Source organism: Pleurodeles waltl, chromosome 4_1 (genome assembly GCF_031143425.1).
Source record: "Pleurodeles waltl isolate 20211129_DDA chromosome 4_1, aPleWal1.hap1.20221129, whole genome shotgun sequence".
Lineage (NCBI taxonomy): Eukaryota > Metazoa > Chordata > Amphibia > Caudata > Salamandridae > Pleurodeles > Pleurodeles waltl.
Genome location: NC_090442.1, coordinates 787,241,004 through 787,261,175, shown reverse-complemented (window position 1 = coordinate 787,261,175; position 20,172 = coordinate 787,241,004).

Genomic DNA, 20,172 nt, shown 5'->3' with positions numbered 1-20,172 from the left:
TGAGTCGCTTTTAGCATCTGTGCATGTCTTCTGATAAGCACAACGCCCAAGGGAAATCACTTAAAAATCAGAATCCTACATTTGGAGCCACTAACAATGCTACTCCTGAAACAAACGTGGCCCTTTAGCACACCATCCAAACAAACAAAACTTCTGATTTAGAGTTTGGCTATCACAAATGTTACGGCTACCCCATCCACTGTATTACAAGTTCTGTAGGTTTTAATGGAATTGTAATACAGTGGACAGGATATCCGTCACATTTGTAATCGAGTAACCTCCTCGAGAAAACTCTAAATCAGGCCCCATTTTTTAAAAACAGCCGCTCATTTCAATCTTCCTGACTCAGTCTTTGTTGATCAGGTAGATGCATGCAATTTCTATAATACTCCAAGTGTGTCATTTAGCGATCACTTTGTAAGTTGGTTTAAAATGTACCTTGCACTATTAGGGCTATGAAGGTGATATCTAGAAATCCTTAGTTATGACATAACCAATAAACTGTGTTTGTGTTTATCAAATATTTTGAGACAGCTTTGGAGTGGTTTAAAAATTGATGGAAAAAGTCAGGGTTCTGAAATATGAATTGGCCTCATTCAGCTAGAAAAATAGAAGCCAGGAGGACCAACGTTCCAACGTGTGTCTTTCTCAGCTGTTGCTGTGAACAAAGGCCTCACAGAGCCCGAGAGTATTCTTAATATCCTCAGGCTCCATAAGGCCTTTGTTATCCTAATTAGAACATTCAGATATGTGGGGTGGAATGTTCTATTAGCCTTCTAGCCCGCCGTAGCTGGGCTATACTGGCTAATAAAGGCCTTCTCTCTAGGTAAAGGCCCTCGCCTTTAATGGCCCGTGTAGCTGTATAGCCGCTAGCATGGGCTATAAGGTAACATTAAAACATTGGAATGTTGAGAACTCCATTGGACACAATTAAGTACCTCCAGGCTGGTATAGGCCGGAGTTCCAACATTCCGATGTTTGTCTTTCAAGGCAAAAGCTGTGAACAAAGGCCTTACACAACCCGTGGAGATTTAAACCTCCTCTGACTCTGTGAGGCCTTTGTTTTACTAATTAGAGCATTGTGCCCTGCTATGGCAGGCTATAAAGCTATAATACATTCAGGTGGTCATTATGACATTGGTGGTGAGTGATAAAGTGGCAGTAATACAGCCAATAGGCTGGCAGTAATTACCACCAAATGATGGCCATGGCGGTGATAACTCCCATAGACAGCCAATGTGCCACACCAACCACCAGGGTGCTAACACCACTGACCACGGCAGTAGCCATCAACAGCCAGACGGAAGACAAGGTACTGCCCACCATATTATGACATAGCACACTGCCAGGATTTCCGGGGCGGTACCAATGCCATCAAAAGCCTGACGGAAACAGAATACAGAAGACCAAAGACTCACCCTCGGAGACACAGAGAAGAACAAGGCCGCAATGGAACTGGAACTTCAAGTCTTCCCAATGCTCTTCTATTCCATGCTCCACCTGGAACACCAACGTTGACAAAGACAATGATGGTGAGTACAGCCGCCTAGCACACAAGGGAGGGAGGGAGTAAAAGGAGAGTAACACACACATGCACAACACACACCATTCACACACACACCAAAAACACTATGTCACAGACCCACATCATAATAATGCAAGGACTACAGCATTCCAGAAGGGAAAGTGTAATTGTATGAAAACAGCCACCGTATTGTCCATGTGACAAATACACATTAGTCACTGCGCAGAAAGGGCCAATGGCCAGTACAAAGTAAAAAAGGCTCACATGGCCACAGGGCACAGTCCAAGCCCCAACTCTTTCCCTGACATAATCTGCACTACACTGTGCAGGGGCATCATGGGAAAAATGGCCAGGCACCTCAGGGGGAGGGAAGATTGGGACCACTTCAGCTGAGTTGGGGACTTTCCCACTGGTTTTGGAGGGGGCTCCTTGCCCATTAAAATTAGCTGGGGAGTGCAAGGTCACAGTCTCTGAGGTGGGGGACTTGCCCACTGGTTCTGGAGTGGGCTCCATGCCCATTTTCCTATGCTGGGGAGTGCAAGGTCACAGTCTCTGAGTTGGGGGACTTTTCCACTGGTTCTGGAGAGGGCTCCATGCCCATTTTCCCATGCTGGGGAGTGCAAGGTCACAGTCTTTGAGTTGAGGGACTTGCCCACTGGTTCTGGAGAGGGCTTCATGCCCATTTTCCTATGCTGGGGAGTGCAAGGTCACAGTCTCTGAGTTGGGGGACTTATCCACTGGTTCTGGAGGGGGGTCCTTGTACAACAGTCCCTGGGGATGACCTACATGCCCTCTGCTGGAGGAGAAGGCTGCTGGGTCCCAGCCTGAGGTGAGGGCTGCTGTGTCCCAGCTTAAGGTGAGGGCTGATGTGTCCCAGCCTAAGGTGAGGGCTGCTGTGTCCCAGCCTGAGGTGAGGGCTGCTGTGTCCCAGCCTGAGGTGAGGGCTGCTGTTTTCCAGCTTGAGGTGAGGGTTACTTTGTCCCAGCCTGAGTTGGGGGCTGATGTGTACCAGCCTGAGGTGAGGGCACCTTGACCACTGCTGGTGGGGGGTGCCTCTTGCCCCTCTTAGTTGGGGGAGTGGGATCCTTCCCTTTCCTGGCTGGTGGAGTGGGATCCTTTCCTTTCCTGGCTGATGGAGTGGGATCCTTCCCTTTCCTGGGTGGTAGAGTGGGACCCTTCTGTGTCTTGGGTGGTGGATCCTTCCCTCTCTTGTCTCCATGACTAGGAGGTGCCTCCACTGTCCCAGTGGATTGTTTGGCTGAGGTACTGGGCTAGGTCATTGTGACCCTGCTCTTATAGGCAGGACATGGGATGGAGGGGGACGGAAGAGGTCAAGTTGGGCAAGGATACCTTCTTAGGGATGGTGGGGCGGGATGAGGGATGGGAGTGGAGGTTGAGGGAGTGGTTAGTGGAGGTGTATGTCTGCTGACTTGGGTGCAGGTGCATGGGAAGTGTGCTGATGTGAGGTGGATGGCTGTTGGGTGTCTGTGTGCGTGCGTTTGTGTCTCTTACGAGGTGGGGGGCAGATAGGGTGGGTGAGTACACAGGGGACGCGTGGGTGGATGCTGTGGAGGTATCTGCAAGTGTGGTGTGTGTGCTGCTTGGTGTGGTAATGGTGTTGGTGGTGGCTATTGATGCAGTGCATACAGGTGTGAGTGCCGATGTGACAGTAAGGGAGGAGGAGGAGAAGGAGGGAGAGACAGTGGAGGCAGTCGATGTGTCATGTGTGCAACTGTCTGTTGTTTGTGTGAGTGCCTGTGGCCTGAAGTGTGCTCCCTGTGTTTGTCTGTGCCACTCCTATGTGATGTTTTGTGTGCAAGCTTGTCTGTATTCGTGCATGGGATGGGTTAGGGTTGAGGAGATTGGGACTGGGAAGTGGTAGTTGGGGTGGGACGATAGGAACAGGGACAATGGCTGCCATCAGAGAGGAGGCCAGAGCCTGAAACGATCTCTGTTCGGCCGATAATACACCGTAAATGCCATCCAGGAATGTATTGCATTGCTGCATCTGGGATGCCAGCCCCTGGATTGCATTCACAGTGGTTCACTGCCCTACATAGATGGTTCTCAGGAGGTCAATAGCCTCCTTCCACAAGGCAACATGGCTCACTGGGGCAGCGCCTGAGGTGCCTGGGGCGAAGGAGATGCCCACCCTTCGGTGTGAGCGGGCATCGACACCTCAGTGATGGGCTGCTGGGAGGGCGGTGCTGGTACGGAGGTGGCAGCTGTACCTGGTGTGGTAGCAGAGGTGTCCACCACCACCAGGGAGCTTCCATCAGAGGAGGTATCAAAATCAGTGTTATCACCTCCTGTCTCCGCCGTAGTGCTCCCCTTGCCCTCCATCCCACTGGTCCCCTCATCGTCGGTGGACTCTGCCTCCTGAGTCCTGTGGGGTGCAGCTTCCTCTGTCGCCTATGCCCCTGCTCTTCCGCCAGATTATGCTAATACACACATGGACAGGATGACAGAAGAAAAAAGTGGGCGGGTAGGGAGAAACTGAGCACTGGGTCAATAACAGCACCAACATCACATATGGCATACACATTACTGTCACAAACAGGGATCAGGATTGAATCCCATGCATCGCACTGGCATTACATTGGCTAGGTACCACAGCAAGATGAGAGCCATACACCGGCAACTACACCCCTCCCGGGACCCCCTATGCCCTGTCTGACATGGTATACAACCTAGCTATGTTACCAGATTTAGCAATACACCCATTACGCTTGAGCTGAATTACGTTGGGTTCTCTGAACTGGCATTGAGGGGCACCCACTAACTGACAGCCACCACCAGGTTCCCATGCCATCTACAAATCATAGTTGTAACGCACACTGTACTCACCCCCTTGTGGCTGCTGTGATGCCCTCAAGCACCCATCCAGCTCTGGGTAGCCCACTGCCAGTATGCGGGCCATCACGGGGGTCAGGTTCCGACAGGCACCCCACCCTCTTTGGGAGGCCATCCCCAGCTGGTCCTCTGCGGTCTTCCTGGCCCAGCATCTCAGGTCCTCCCACCTTTTCCTACAGTGGGTGATCCACCTGCTGTAGACCCCCAGGGTCCGCACGTCCTTGTTAATGGCACACCACAATCCCTTCTTTTGAGGGGTGCTGACCTGCAGAGGAAACACAGGCACGAGGACACCATTATCCAGACAATCCAGCCTGTAACACATATGGCCCACAAATCTCCTTCCATCCCCATTGGCGCACACATTACTCAGCGCCCACAATGTACACTACCTCCAGACATACGACCCCCCCATATGACACGATGCTTGCACACATATCTGCATGCAACACTGTTGCATGCCTCATGCCCAAGGTGTACTCACCTGTTGGTCTGGAGGCCCATACAGCTGCCCATACTGTAGTAGGACTCCATCCACCAAATGCTGCAACTCCTCCGAAGTGAAGGTAGGGGCCCTTTCCCCAGTCACATGGGCCAAAGCAGGATCCAGACACAGGTCACAGCAGCACACGCAGTGTAGGGGTTGTCCTGTGGAAAGTCAGGAATTGAGTGAGGTCATGGACAAAAAAGGGTGGTCATGTCCTCGGCGGTGATCCCCATTGGCCACTGTACTCCATAGAGAGCCATGTCATCCAATGATGAATAGCACAGCGGTGAAAGACCGCCTTCCGCCATGGCATGCTATGCCGGCGGAGTTACCTCCCTTCCACCCGTCCCTACATACAGGACAGGTGGATGACATTTTATGGTGGTAGACAATATTCAGATAATCGAGAACTGCATCATTTCTATTTTTTGCACATACATTGCCATTCCCAATGTCCCATCACGTTCCTGCTCTATGTACACTGAGGTGGTGGTTACATTGTTTAAATTGTGACAGTCTACTCACTCTTGTGTCCCTTAAATACCTACCACTGTGGAGGAATCGGAGGACAAAACAAGCCCCCGTGTACAGACCCCTTGTGGACTTGGCTACACTGGAGGAGATACATAAAATACTCACCTATAGACTGGACAGGGCCCCAATCACAGAGCTATGGGGGTGATTCTATGTCTGGCGGGCGGCGGAGGCCGCCCGCCAGACTTCCCCCACCAAAATACCGCTCCGCGGTAGAAAGACCGCTGAGGGTATTTTGGGATTTGCCCTGGGCTGGCGGGCGACCGCCAAAAGGCCGCCCGCCAGCCCAGGGCAAATCAACCTTCCCACGATGACGCCGGCTCAGAATTGAGCCGGCGTAGTGGGAAGGTGCGACGGGTGCAGTGGCACCCGTCGCGTATTTCAGTGTCTGCAAAGCAGACACTGAAATACAAAGTGAGGCCCTCTTACGGGGGCCCCTGCAGTGCCCATGCCATTGGCATGGGCACTGCAGGGGCCCCCAGGGGCCCCGCGGCACCCCCTACCGCCATCCTGTTCCTGGCGGGAGACCCGCCAGGAACAGGATGGCGGTAGGGGGTGTCAGAATCCCCATGGCGGCGGGGAGGATTCACAGGGGCAGCGGAAAACCGGCGGGAGACCGCCGGTTTTCCTTGTCTGACCGCGGCCAAACCGCAGCGGTCAGAATGCCCTGCGGGGCACCGCCGGTCTGTCGGCAGTGCTCCCGCCGACCCTGGCCCCGGCGGTCTCTGACCGCCGGGGTCAGAATGACCCCCTATGTGCTTAATTTGAGCCTGATCTGATATCAGCTATCCGTCATCCCACTGGGATCCCCCCTCTAGTGCAGGTTCTTTCAGTGCTCCACTTCCTGGCTACTGGTTAATTCCAAGTGACAATGGGCTTGGCAGCAGGAATGTCACAGTCAATGTTATCAATCGTGCTGGCAAGGGTTTTGTCTGCTGTGGTGAGACACTTGTGAAGCTACATCACCTTCCCCCAACTGGAAGATTTGGCCACTGTGAAGGTAGGATTCTATGCAATGGGACATATACCCAAAATGATTGGGGTGATTGATGGGACACATGTTGCGTTTGTCCCTCCCCCACCAGAATGAACAGGTGTTCAGGGATCAGAATAGTTTCCACTCACTCAATGTGCAAATAGTGTGCCTGGTGGACCAGTACATCTCCCACGTCACTGCCAAGTATCCTGGGTCAGTGCATGACGCCTTCGTCCTGAGGAATAGCAGCATTCCACATGTAATGGCTCAACTCCACAGGCACAAGGTGTAGCTAATTGGTGAGGCTGAGTCCCCACCCAATGTATGTCAGTGTATGCCTTCTGGTGTTGACCCCATACCATTGTGTAAGGCTAATGTTCGTCCCTCAATACTTGCAGGTGACTCTGGCTACCCAAACCTATCGTGGCTCCTGACCCCTATGAGGAATGCCAGGACAGGGGCTGAGAATTATTATAATGATGCACATGGACGAACCAGGAAAATTATTGAGAGGACCTTCAGCCTCCTGAAGGGCAGGTTCAGATGCCTCCATCTAACAGGTGGATCCCTGTGCTACTCACTGGAGAAGGTCTGCCAGATAGTAGTGGCATGCTGCATGTTGCACAACCTGGCCCTCAGACGACATGTGCCTTATCTGGAGGAGGAGGAGACTGGAAATGCCCCTGTGACAGCAGTGGACCCTGAGGACAGTGAGGATGAGGAGGCAGAGGATGAGGATGTGGACAAGAGAATATGAGTTATACATCAATAGTTCCAATGACACACAGGTGAGAGAATGGAACTGACCATTCATCTGATTATTGATGTGTTCTGTGTGGCAGTAGCAGGATGGCATTCACTTCCTTTGCATCTCTACTCACTGTCACCTATGGCTTCTCATTTTGCAGATGTTGGTGATCTGACAATGGTGCAGTGATGTGATGTCTACAGACAGATACAGGTCTTAAACTGTATGCTATTACAGTGTTCAGATCATTTGCACAAGATGTAACTGTTTCCATAAATGCACATTTTCATCACATAAGTCACTTTCACTGAGGTTGTGTTCAAGGGTATCTATTGTTGTGCAAATAATTGACGGAAAAGTGCAATGAAATGGGGTGATGGTTGAGGAAAGTCCAGGGTATTTTTCCAGTCTGTTTGTAGCACAGGTCCAGTGTCCAAGGGTCCATAGGAAGGGGAGCAAATGCAATTCAAAGTGGACAAGGTGACAAAGTGGGACACAAGGGGGACATTCAGGAGGGTCTCATTTTGTGGCAGTGGTCTTGGTCTGTCTGGGTCACAGGGAATGTTTTGCAGTGGTTTACCTTCTACAGGAGGAGGGGTGCTTGTGGCCTGTGGGTCCTGTGGCAGGGCCACCTGCCCACAAGCTACAGCGGAAGTGGTGGGCTGGTCAGTAGACTGGCTAGTGGTAGGGGGCCGCTGGTGTGCTGTCCATTCCCCCATAATGTTGCCCATATCTGCCAGCACCCCTGCTATGGGGACCATAGTGGTGTTGAAGGCCTGCAAATCCTCCCTGATCTCCTGATGGTGTATCTCCTGCAGCCGCTTGTTCTCCTGCATGTTGATTAGGATCTGGCCCATCTTGTTCTGGGATTGTTGGTAAGCCCCTAGGAGAGTTGGTTCCCTGGGCCTGTCCTCCCCCTGGCGCACAGCGGTCCTCCCAGTGTCCCTGTTCCCCTGTGCCTCTGTCCCCTGAACGGTGTGCCCACTGACACCGAGCCCAGGTCCCTGATTCTCTTGGGTGTGAGGTGTGGACTGGGGTCCCTGTACAGGTGGTCACACTGCTGATTGATGTGTCCTGGGGACAGAGGTGTGGGGACGTTGGGTGGGTCCTGTGGTGTTGGATACTGAGTGGGTTGGGGTGGCCGACTGAGCAGTGGTCCCTGATGGGCCAGGTAGTTCATACAGACCCTGAAGTCCAGATTTACTGTCATCACTGGGGGCGTCTTTGGTTGGGGGACTGGTTAGTTGTGGCACCTCCTCGCTGCTGAGATTGGCTGGGGCACCTGTGGGGATGTAAGTGATGTATTATACTTCATGTGTGTGACATATTGTACAACCCTTGCTTCCCCTCTATTGTTGCTGGTGCCCTGCCACCTTTGTTTGTGTATGGCGAGTTGGTGCCTTGCTGCCACGACGGGTGGGTGGGCGTGGTGTGTGTATGAGTGTGAGGTGTGTCTGTTTAGTTTTGGCCAATGTTGTTTTGTTTTGAGTTAGCGTGGGCATTCTGAATGCGCCGGTGTGTACCGCCAATAGTTTACCGCCATTGATTGTCCGCCGTGGTGATGCGTGGGTCATAATGTGGTTGGCGTTGTTTTGTTGGCGTAACGGTCTGGGTGTTGGTACCGCCACTTTAGCACTGATCTTTGGGCTCGCGGATTTGTGTTTTGTGGCAGTATTCTGTCGGTTTAGTGTGTGTGTGCTATAATATGGCAAATTAATATTCTCCACCGCTACGGTATGTTGGTGGCCGTCACCCCGGCGGTAAGTGGGATGTACCACTAATGACATAATGAGGGCCGCAGTGTCAGAGAAAACTAAAAAGCACTGACTCTAAAAGTAGAGATCTCACAAATAAAGGTGACATGGAAAGTGATATAGCAGGAATTTTAGTACCGTTTTAGTACCTTCCCTCATGTCACATTGATCATCTATACATGACAATCTATTCATTTTGTCAAAGTACTAATAGTATTGTGCACTGAAAAGCCATTTAATGTTCATTCCATATAGGCCATTAGTCCAAAGTGATGTGGTATAGTATTTTAATTCAAGTTTAATTAATTAATTTGCTTCTGTGTTGTAGTTCATGATGTTAATTAACAATCTGCATTAAAATGATAATAGTTTTTTAAAGATAAATATTTAGCAAAAGTTGAAGAAAGTAGTTCTGTGCCATAGTTACATGAATGGGTTAACAGTAACAGAGTTATTTAATTATGAATTTACTGTAACATGAACACTGACAAAGCTTAATAATGTTGAAATCCTAATTTTGAATGTTAAATGTGTATTAATTGCATTAATGAATGTGCTATTTAAATTCACTTTGCTTAGCCTAAGTGAGGCCTGCAAGCTCCTGTTTCCTGACTGTGCCGAAAATGTTTAATCATTCTGGCTAACATGAACGTTTCTTTCAGACTTCGTTCTCATGAGAATGCTAGCTTTGAAATAGATGCTCTATTGCTTTTCACATAAAATGTTTGAGAAACTAACCTTGAACACAGTACATTCAGGAACTGTAGAATGAAGCATAATTGTTTTATCCCACACGGATGAGCTAAGATGAAAGCCTTTTCTCACGATGAACCAGGAACTTGACTGCTTTACATTGGACAATTACACCTTTTGCGTCATATGGAGTGATGGATAGACGAATTATCTTGCACAGTGAACTTTGTTTCCCCATTTGGATTAGCAGCATTCTCCCTGCTTTCCCTTTGAGAGACCTTTCCATCCAGGTCTGCTTTCTGAACCCCTCGGACCCTGATAGGTATAATTCTCTTTACCCTTCCCTCTTTGAAATGCCTTGCTGAGATTTAGAGATTTTTTTCCCCTGGACCAGAGAAAAAGACTCCTGACCGAGCTTCTGAAATTCTGATGCCTTCCCTTTTTATTTTGTTTTGCAAACCTTAGTTAGCCAGCTGTTTCCCCAGATTTCCATTTTTTCAATTCTTTTTGTCCTTTTTTTGCTTTTTGACTTTTTGTCCACATGTGCTTGACCCAGCACATGTTAATATAGACTAGTTAATTCGTAGGGTTACCCCTTACCCAGGCTACTAAATTGCAGAGTTAGAACTACCAAATGATTAACAGCATTACACAGCGTTTGTTTCCTACTTTTTTTTCTTTTATGGGTGTAGGCATTTACACAGAACATGGAGGGGGAGCGGCCTCTCACCTGTATTGGTTTCATATTTGTTTCTCCCCACAAGCTAGCGGGAGAACCATTGGAGCTGGGTCACTAAATAATAATTTTCAAAGGGGGGAGCACCCAGTTCTCCCTGCCCTACTGGTATCTGGAGTTTTCGAAGGGCCGCCTGCAGTCGCTTCCCATCCCAAAAAGGTCTCTGAGCAACTGATCTAGTTCCCAGAAGAATCGCAGGCTGGGGACCACTGGTACGTTAGTAAGGTGGTAGAAGGGGCAGTAGAGGACAATCATTTTGGACCGTGTAATTCTACCCGTAGGGGCTGGCAGCAGTTTTTTTGCCAGAAGCCCATCTGTGCTTTAATTCCAGGGAGTAGGCGTTGCAGGTTTCACTCAAACAGCTTTTCCTGGTATAGGCAGATTCCTAAGTATCGAACCATAGCTGTGGCCCAGACCAGAGGGGTCCCTCCCATTTGTATGTTTTGAAGGGTCGTATCACTACAAAGTGGGAAAGCCCTTGAATTTTGCCAATTGACCTTCTTGGAAGGTCAATGTTATGGGAGAGAAGTCAATCAATGGATCCCGGACATATAAGAGAAGGTAATCCGCATATAATGACATGGCTCGGATTATGCTGTCCCGAATGATGCCCCAGGTTTGGCCTCCTTGGCAGAGCCGATGAGCTAGGGGCTCCATAACTGTTTTGAATACAATGGGTGAAAGCGGGCTCAACTGGGAATGTGAGTGAAATTAGGTGACCTATGCGTACCCTGAAGGAAAGGTTGGTGTACACTAACCTCATGCATGCGAGCAGTCCGGGGCTTATGCCTATTTTCCTGAAGACTTCAGAGAGGCAATTCCAGGACAAGCATTTGTTTCCTCCTTTTGAAATGTTCTTATTGCTTTTATGTATAGCATTGACTTAATGTCTACTCTTTCTGATGTTAATATGTTTGAACTTCTTTAGGATGTTTGCACTGCCTAACATGATTCTGTACCTTTACAGTCTTGTCTTGAGAATTATCTGTGTTACTGTGGACCTTAACCTGTAATAAACACCCTTGGAGTTTATCTTAGTTTGTATCATACTTTGTGGGCTCCATAAGTCATACTGTTATTTTAATTGCTCGCTGCAAAGTTTGGATGGCTTCATCTCTACATTGTTATGCTGGAGAAAAGATCTTTCAACCTCGTCCAAAGAATAATCCTGAGAAGGAATATGCTTCAACAAAGGTGTTATTCCATTGCTTAGTTGTAGTGACCCCAATGAGTCCATCTGCCTTTAGCCACTCCATTGAAAGCATTATAACTGTGGACCTCTTCCCTATACGTATATATTCAGGTAGAATATAGATGGAGTCCTCCATTTGTCAGGTTGTAGTGTGCCAGGCAGATTAATTTATCACTAGGATAGGAAGACCCAGATTCAAAAGAAACCTTATGCCACCTTATGCCAATGAACAGGCAAGTATATAGTCAATAAAGTCTACTCTATGAAGATCGCATCACCCTTTTTAACAAGATCATCTATTGGATGTGTGACTTTAGGCACTGCTTCTCAGTGATTAGATCGGATCATGTTTCTGCTGAGTACAATTTGCTCTGGTTCTTATGGTGGAACACATCTAAAATTTGCCTGTGAAACAGTTTGCTGTCTTTAAATATTGAAGTCATTGATGCTAATGATTTGAATATCCAATATCTACTTTTCTTTCTGAAAAAAAAGATTTACATTTGCGTAATTCCCCATCCTCTGTAGTACAGGTCCCAACGAATCTGGATAATGGTGCAGCTAGTGGCTCTACATCTGAGACTCTCACAATTGATACCTTGAAGGTCAAGGACTGACTGCTTTTCCAATTTCAGGATCCCTACGTGTATACATCCTCCCATTGGAGTATTCAACTACACCTAAGACGAGTTTGCAGGAAAATATGCATCTTGGGATATAGCAGGCCCTCTGTCTAAAGTTAATGCTTTTAACTGGTTAACTTTTACCAACACTGATTACATATGTGCTGTTCCATAGCTTCTTCCCCTGTATTTGCTGAAGGTTATACAAATTTAAATACTGATTAATGTTGTTTAAACAAAGGCTATCCATTATGAATCCTTAAAATTTACTTACAAATTAAGTTAAGGTCCCTTGGGTAGCTCTGATCTCCATCATTTAAGTGTTTTGTTTTCTACTGATACAAAAGTAGTGCTTTTTAATGTCAACATCAGTGACGATTATACCTCTAAGGAAGCAAATATTAAAGGCTGCAATTTACTTTTGAACCAGAGGGATCACAATCATATGGCCAAGGTAGCTGGTTGTTTTATTGTTACTTTTAAACCATTATCAATGTTTGCTGATATTCATAAGGAAGGAGGAAAAATATAGGACATTTCTAAATTGGAAACACTTGGATTGAAGATTCCTAATTCTGTATTAGTACAGGTAACTGCTTTGACAACAATTCAGGGCCTAAGCACAGATAAGACTGATACTTTGTCTGATGATATTCAATTTCTCACCTTTTAAAAGGGACCTTGATCATATATTGGTTATATATTGGTTAATCTGTCTAATTTGTGTTATATAGAAGGTATGTGTGCAAAAGGCCTGAACATCCCTGAAGCCTGAGCACATTCACTACAGCAGTTTAAAAATGAAACTAATGCTTCCCTAGGTAATAATCGTAGATGAATCGCATGGGACGCTATAGTGAATTTTGAAATGTTACCCCAGATTTATAACAACACGATTATTTTTTGGTAGAAAACATCACCTTTGAGTATGATCCTTTAATCTTGGAAGTGCAAGTCTCAATCTTTAAGATATGGCTTTACATTTTGCAAAGGCCGACAAAGGACTGAGATTAAAATAGCACCACTAGCATGATAAAGAAAACCAGACAGCAATGTGGAATTTGTTATCTGCTATTTGCATAAAAACTCAGGCCACCACAATTGAGTCACACAAAACACGTAAAAAAATTCTAAGAAATACAAAGGTCAAATGGGCAGGGCCTTGCTAGCCCGATTTACACAATGCTGCAGAGGCAAAAGACTCCAGGGCGTTCTGGCCTTTTGTGGCCCATGGTAACCTTTCTATTATTTACAATCTTGAACTGTTTATTGCATTATTGTATTTTTTTTAACACCATCTGCCACCACACCCTATGCACACGCCTCAACGATGCAGGAATCTGCGTTAGAGCCCTGGATTGGATCATCTCCTTCCTTATCGACAAAACTCAGAGAGTCCGCCTCCCTCCATTCTGCTCTGAAGCCACCAAAATCATTTGTGGCGTACCCCAGGGATCGTCCCTCAGCCCAACCCTCTTTAACATCTACATGGCTCCACTCGCTAACATTGCCCAATCTCACAACCTCAACATCGTCTCATACGCCGATGACAGCCAGCTGATCCTTTTCTTCACCAAGGACCCAGCCATCACCAAGACCAACCTCCATGAAGGAATGAAGGCCATCGCCGAATGGATGAAGAACAGCTGTCTGAACTGAATTCCGACAAGACTGAGGTCCTCATCTTTGTCTCCACACCCTCTGCATGGACGATGACTCCTGGTGGCCTGCCACACTGGGAACCGCACCGACACCCACCGACCACGCACGCAACCTGGAATTCATCCTGGATTCATCACTATCAATGACCCAGCAAGTCAATGCCATCGCCTCCTCCTGCTTCAACACCCTCTGCATGCTTTGGAAGATCTACAAATGGATCCTCACTGAAACCAGAAAGACTGTCACCCAAGCCCTCGTAAGCAGCAAATTGGACTACAGCAATCTCTATGCAGGAACCATGGGCAAGCTCCAGAAAAGACTGCAACGCATACAGAACACCTCCACACGCCTCATCCTGGACATCCCCGCCACTGCCTTGATGAGGCTGAAATCGGGTAAAGCCCCAGGGTTGGCCAAAAATAGCTGGCGACTTGTTGAAAAAGAATGTTAAATTTGAAGCTCTTTACAGGAATGGAATTATGAATATGGGAGGTCAGCAACCCTGCTAATTTAATAAATACACTGAGGTAAAAACACAGTTCTGAGGAGAGTGCCTCTGCTCAGCCCTGATAGCTATGTTACAAGCAGCAGGCAACCTCCAGAGAATTGAGTGTTAATTTCAAGAAGTACAAAGATGTTTAAAGTACGCAGAACAAAACTAAATTATCACATCAAGATAGAAAAATGTAATGAGTTGAAAAGATGCCAAGATCATTAAAATAGGTCAAGGGAAACTTTAAGAAAGAAAAAGCAAAGCTCCAATCAAAAGACACTGTTAGCAGTTGACAGAGATCTAGGTACAATTTCATGCTGAACTTGATGTAGTGAAGGTTGCATACACTCAGCACGCTGCCCTGGTCAAAGATTTTACCTTATAACATAGACTCTGAAAGAGAAATCAAAATGTTTCAACTGGGAAGGGCCCAAGGTTGTGGTCAGTGAGGGTCCCTAGAAGTCAAGCTCCAGCTAAAGGTGATGGTTTTGATAGCAAACGTTCTAACCTGGACATACCTGCTGCTGAGGGTACTTCATATGTCAGATATATTTGCCTACTTATCATTGTCCAAGGTTTTGACTTCACATTTCTTCACTTTTTTGGAAGGTAAAATGTTCCAGTAGAGCAAGGCTGAAAGCTATTACATTTTCAGAGGAGCAGAAATCTCTAAAATGGACAAACTAGTTTTCTTACCGGCCTATGGTTGGTGCAAATCTCAGCACCTTGGCCAGTCGTAGAACTAATAACTAGGTTTCACTTTTCTACAACTGCTGGGAAAGTAAATTATGATCAGTTGTGCAACCCCTAGCTCCTTAAGGTAGGCTTCAAGGCAATAAGCCTTTCTCTAATCTGGTCTCCTGCTAGGTCCAGTCCTTTGTGGTTAGCCGGGTCTTCTTGGAGTCAGGAGCCCTTCTGTATTTCTGTGTTCCTGAACCAGGCAAATAGAGGGAAAACCACCTGACTCTTAGAAAACAGTTCCATTGCTTGGGTGCTAGGAGTCTTCCAGGGTGTCTTCCTCTTCAGGTGAAGTCTTCCTAGAACCAGGGATGTGGTAGTTGAGGTGCCATATTTATCCTGTCCACTATCCTGTAATTGAAGAGACTCTGCAACTGACTCCAGAGTATTTTCCCCTCTCCTCCTTTTGCAGAACCTCCTATTTGACGTATTGGAAGACTACCCAGGAGCTCCTGTTTCGGCATGGCAGATCATCTCTACCACCATGCAAGCCTGGTATATGAGCTGTGTTCCCACACAGCAACGTTCTGCTGTCCTTTCTGGGGTCTAGGGCAGGAAACTGTCTTCTGAGCCACTTTTGTTAATTCTCCCAGCCAAGGATATATGTGCCAGCATTAGAGGTATGATGAGTGGCAGAACCGGTGTCAGCTAGTTGTAGCACTGACAGCCTAAATTGCACTTTTATAAAGTTAATTTTCCTCACAAGTTACCAAAACTCTGATTTCACCCTTAAATCAGATTGTGAACATTATTTTGGAAACAACTTTGAATGGCTTTGTTTGCATTTTCTTTGGGATATATAATATATAATAACATATTATAATCATATCTCTGCCTGTTCTATGGGAAATGTAGATGAACCGACACAGCAAAGTAGTTTTAGTAGTTTTAGGCCTCAAATCATGATGAAGGCACAATTTTTGTTTTGCTTCTTTTTAGATAGTACACACGTTAGGTAGTGAGCATACAAGGCACTCTTTAGGGGCATAAGAATAGGTGTTCCTAAATGGCAGATACACACAGCCCAACCTGCTGCATTGTAAGACTCATTCTGGGGACTATCAAATTCAGAGAAAATTAAATCTATCATTAATTGGTTTTACAAATTATTAGTAAGGCTACATTCAAGCACTCTTACTATTCTCATGCTTGTGTAACTGGGGACCAAGAGTATTAACCATGTAACTAAATTGAGACCACTGTTGTTTGGGTTTCATGTCTGGAGGAACCTGCTTTAGGGACATACAAAGCTATGCTGCAAAAAATTCCTTGAAACTAAGAATGTTTACAGTATTCAATGGCTGATTTACATTCATCAAGGTTTTAAACCTTTGGGTCTTACCCACTACTAGGAACACCATGATTTATTAAATTCTACAAATGTATCCCTGATCAAGAAAACATATTGAGACTTCATTGTGAAATCTAGTGAGAAAGAGACCCCTGAAGGTGGCCACACTGCTGCTTTCCTATTGTTTAAATCCATACCTGTAATTGCTAAGGATTTAGAAACAATCAAGCAACTGATGGCTTGGACTCTGTACATGAAATTTAGGTGGCTGTCTTACTCTTGGCAGCTTTTAGCTGTAGTTGGTATCCTAATTTGACTCTCTAAAAATGTTGTCTCCTTTGTGAACGTATTGAGGCACCTGAGGTATTTGCCCTGCTATTCTGTCTACTTCATTATAAAGTGAAAGTAAAGTGGCTTGTTCCCCCTGAGATAGATCAAGTTTTAATAATAAATTAGTGTAATAGAAGTAGCTTATGGCAGCTAATATATCCAGAAATTAAAATGTGCATGTTTAAATTGTGGTGGACATTTGTGCCTACCATTTGTATTTTGGCACCACGTTTAACATGAGAATGTTGTACATTCATAAATGTGTGAATTATTAATGAATATTAGAACATTGGAATGTTGGCATGTCCATTGAAAACAATGGACTGCTGCGGGCTTTTACAGGCCGGTAAAAGCCCGCAGCGCCAACATTCCAATGTTCGCTTTGTTCACAGCAACAGCTGTCTCACGAATCTATTATGAGTATTAAATGAATTTGAATCAAACACACTGATATTGAACTAAATGGATTCCATTATTATGAATTACGTGTTTAGAAGATAAATACACATTTAAAATTGTTTTGACATAACACAAATAATGTTTGAAATTAAGTAATTTGCTTTGCATATTTGATTTGAATTTTAAGGTGTGCAAAAGGTTTTATTAATGTATTACATGTATTAATGTGTATTTAGGTTTCTTAACTTGACTAAGCCTTAAGATTCAGTGTGCAAACAGCCATAGAAAATTACTTGTTTATTTGGTCCTCTCTGACCTGAATTCTTTCCCTTGGCTGCAAATGTAATGTTGAATGTACCATTGTACTGTAAGCAAAAGACACGTTTCAGATGTAATAATGTCTCAGTATTTGTTCTAGTTGTCAAATAGAGAAGGAAATCACAGAGTTCATGTGAAAGAATATTAGTTTACATTATTGAGGATCATGCAAAAGGAACTGTAAGAAGCAAATTATTAGAAAATGTAATATTTTGGTGGAATTGTATAAAGTCATGCAGTTGACACAGCACTTTTGCTGAGAAGATTCATAAAAGTATTAGAACATTCATGGTGCCATCTACAGTGATTGAATGCTGAAGCTGATACACAGAGTGTGCCCAACTGGAGAACCAATGAATGAATGTTGTGTATTTTAATTAGTGAGAACCTTTGGAACTGAGGCTAGTCTTCTTCCTTGCCTTAGTGCTGTTTAAAACTCTGTCAGAGTTTGTCTATTCTGTTTTATGTCTGCTCTCCCTATTCTCTGAGTTTCCTCAAATTCTCCATCATAGTTTTTACTGCCCTATTCTGTTATGTCGTTTAGCACTAATAAGGCCAACTAAATGTGAACTGCTGATCTGTCCAATGTGCAGCCTGCATTCTGCATTGTCCTGATGCTGCTGTCATCTGATGCTGAAAGATGGTGACCGCCCTGTCTTGATGAATCATCGTTGTACGCTGTCCCATGAGGAGAGGTATAATGAAATGTGGTTTCTTCTTTCACTTTCAGATAGTAACTTACACCAGCATATTTGTATAGTGAGTTGTCTAGTTAGATGTTTTTCCAAATTATTTTTGTCTTTCTTTTATAGTTTGCTTTTGCCCGCATGTGTTAGCCCATTCCCACACATGCAAGTCTCAATTCTGGTTAGCGTTAAGAAAGGCCCAGCTCTGAAATAAATTGTTAAAACTGTATTTTGATGATTTACTGATGTCACCATCATCTGCTTTGAATTATAATAATAATGTTCATATTGTATTGTTGCTAAGTTACATAATTCTTTTGGAGTGTCTAACAGTATTGATGTTTAATAGATTGAATCTTTTCAGAAGTTTCAGTCAGCCTATGGTTTTCATGTATGTTTATGACTTATTTTTGTGCACTATTTATGTGACATTGATTTGAGATTGTAATAAAGCTGTGAAACGTTATTCAGGTTTTGGAGTTTGATTTACTTTTAAATTGTTTATGGTGTCCAGAATCATTTTGATATAATGTCATTGATTTGTGGTTGAATGGGTGTGATTACTGCACTCTTCCCCAAGTCCAAAGATTCAGGCAACCTCCATAGGTGAGAATAGTGATGGTGTCTCACCTGCGTGCTGGAGGTTGTTGAACCCAGAACAAGAGAGTAAAAATTACTTTCTAGGGCCCTAATGGTTCTCCAGCAGTTTTGGTAGCAGAGTTACAGTTATGTCTTGTGAGGAGGAGAGTCCGAATTTGCACACATTGTGAGTTATTTTCCGTGTAGTGTAAGTAAGGGTTGATGACAATTCCAGCGTTGTGTTACAGGTATACTGTATGTGTTCTGAGTAGGGTTTGCGCTTACAGTGCTTTGGCAAATCTGGTGAACTGTGATTTATGAGTGAAGTAGCGAGTTTGCGTACTCCAAGGTAATTGAGCAGGGAGTTTGCATACTCGGGACGTGCTGATTGGAGCAAGGCGGCAGGGGCGGGAGACGAGACCCCTTTAAAACTGAACGCATGCCCGCTTCCGCAGGACGCGCTGATTGGACCAAGGCGACAGGGGCGGGAGACGAGCCCCCTTTAAAACTGAACGCGTGCCCGCGGGACGCGCTGATTGGAGCAAGGCGGCAGGGGCGGGCCCGGGCAAAGCCTGGGCTAAGGGCAGGCCCGTCCTCGCCCGTCAGCGACCAGAAGAGGCCGGGCCATACCTCTTTATTTCTCCATCTTTGTGCCCAGCATTGCTATCCTTGACCGACAATAACGGGGTCTGAGGAGTTTTAAGTTCACTCCAGGTGAGGGGTTCCATTGTAGTGTGCTAGTAGGGCCACATCCGGTGGGATTAGAGGGGCCAACTGCATTTTTACCAAGTGTCTGAGTGAGGAGTTTGTAGAAAAGTACGCAGTTGGTCTGAAATAAGAGGAAAAGATGGGCAGACGGAAGGGGGTGGGAGCTCAAGAAAAGCATGGAAACAACAAAACCTTAGATGGATTTCTTCAAAAGCCCATTGGAGCACTAGAAAAAGATATAGAAATGGTCCAGCGTTGCTCATCTGCCCCTACACCCTCAGCCCCTAGCTGTCAAGCCCTACAACCACTTCAGTCATCAGAATAACAGTCTGTGCTGACCACCCCTCCCACTATCCCCTCCAGAAACCTACAGGAGCACCAAGTTGAAACTCCGGATGAGTCCACTGCTCCTTCTGTATCGATTCTGCCAATCTGGGGCCCTTCTAAGGGTGGGTCCCAAATTATTGTCGATTCCAATAACAAATGGAAAAGAAAACAAAGGGAGTCTATTATAAGGAATAAACAAACCCGTATTTCGAGCTCCCCTAATCCGGGCCTGGTTTCTGGTAATGATGATATTATAATTCCCCAAGAAAATGTTAATGGTCCACCGGCAATTGATTATATAATGGAATCCATAAAAGAAGTGTTTACCAAGATGCTTCATCCTATAGTAGCCCGTCTCCAAGCGATTGAGGAGAAATTGGAAGGGCTTATTAAGACCCAGTTGCCGGCATCTCCTCCCACTGCAGAATCTCAATCTTACTCCCACCCCTCCCACTTGAGTCAACCTTGCGTCAGTGACGGCAGACTTTCTGCATGAACGAGCAAGGGTCTTATCCTTTCC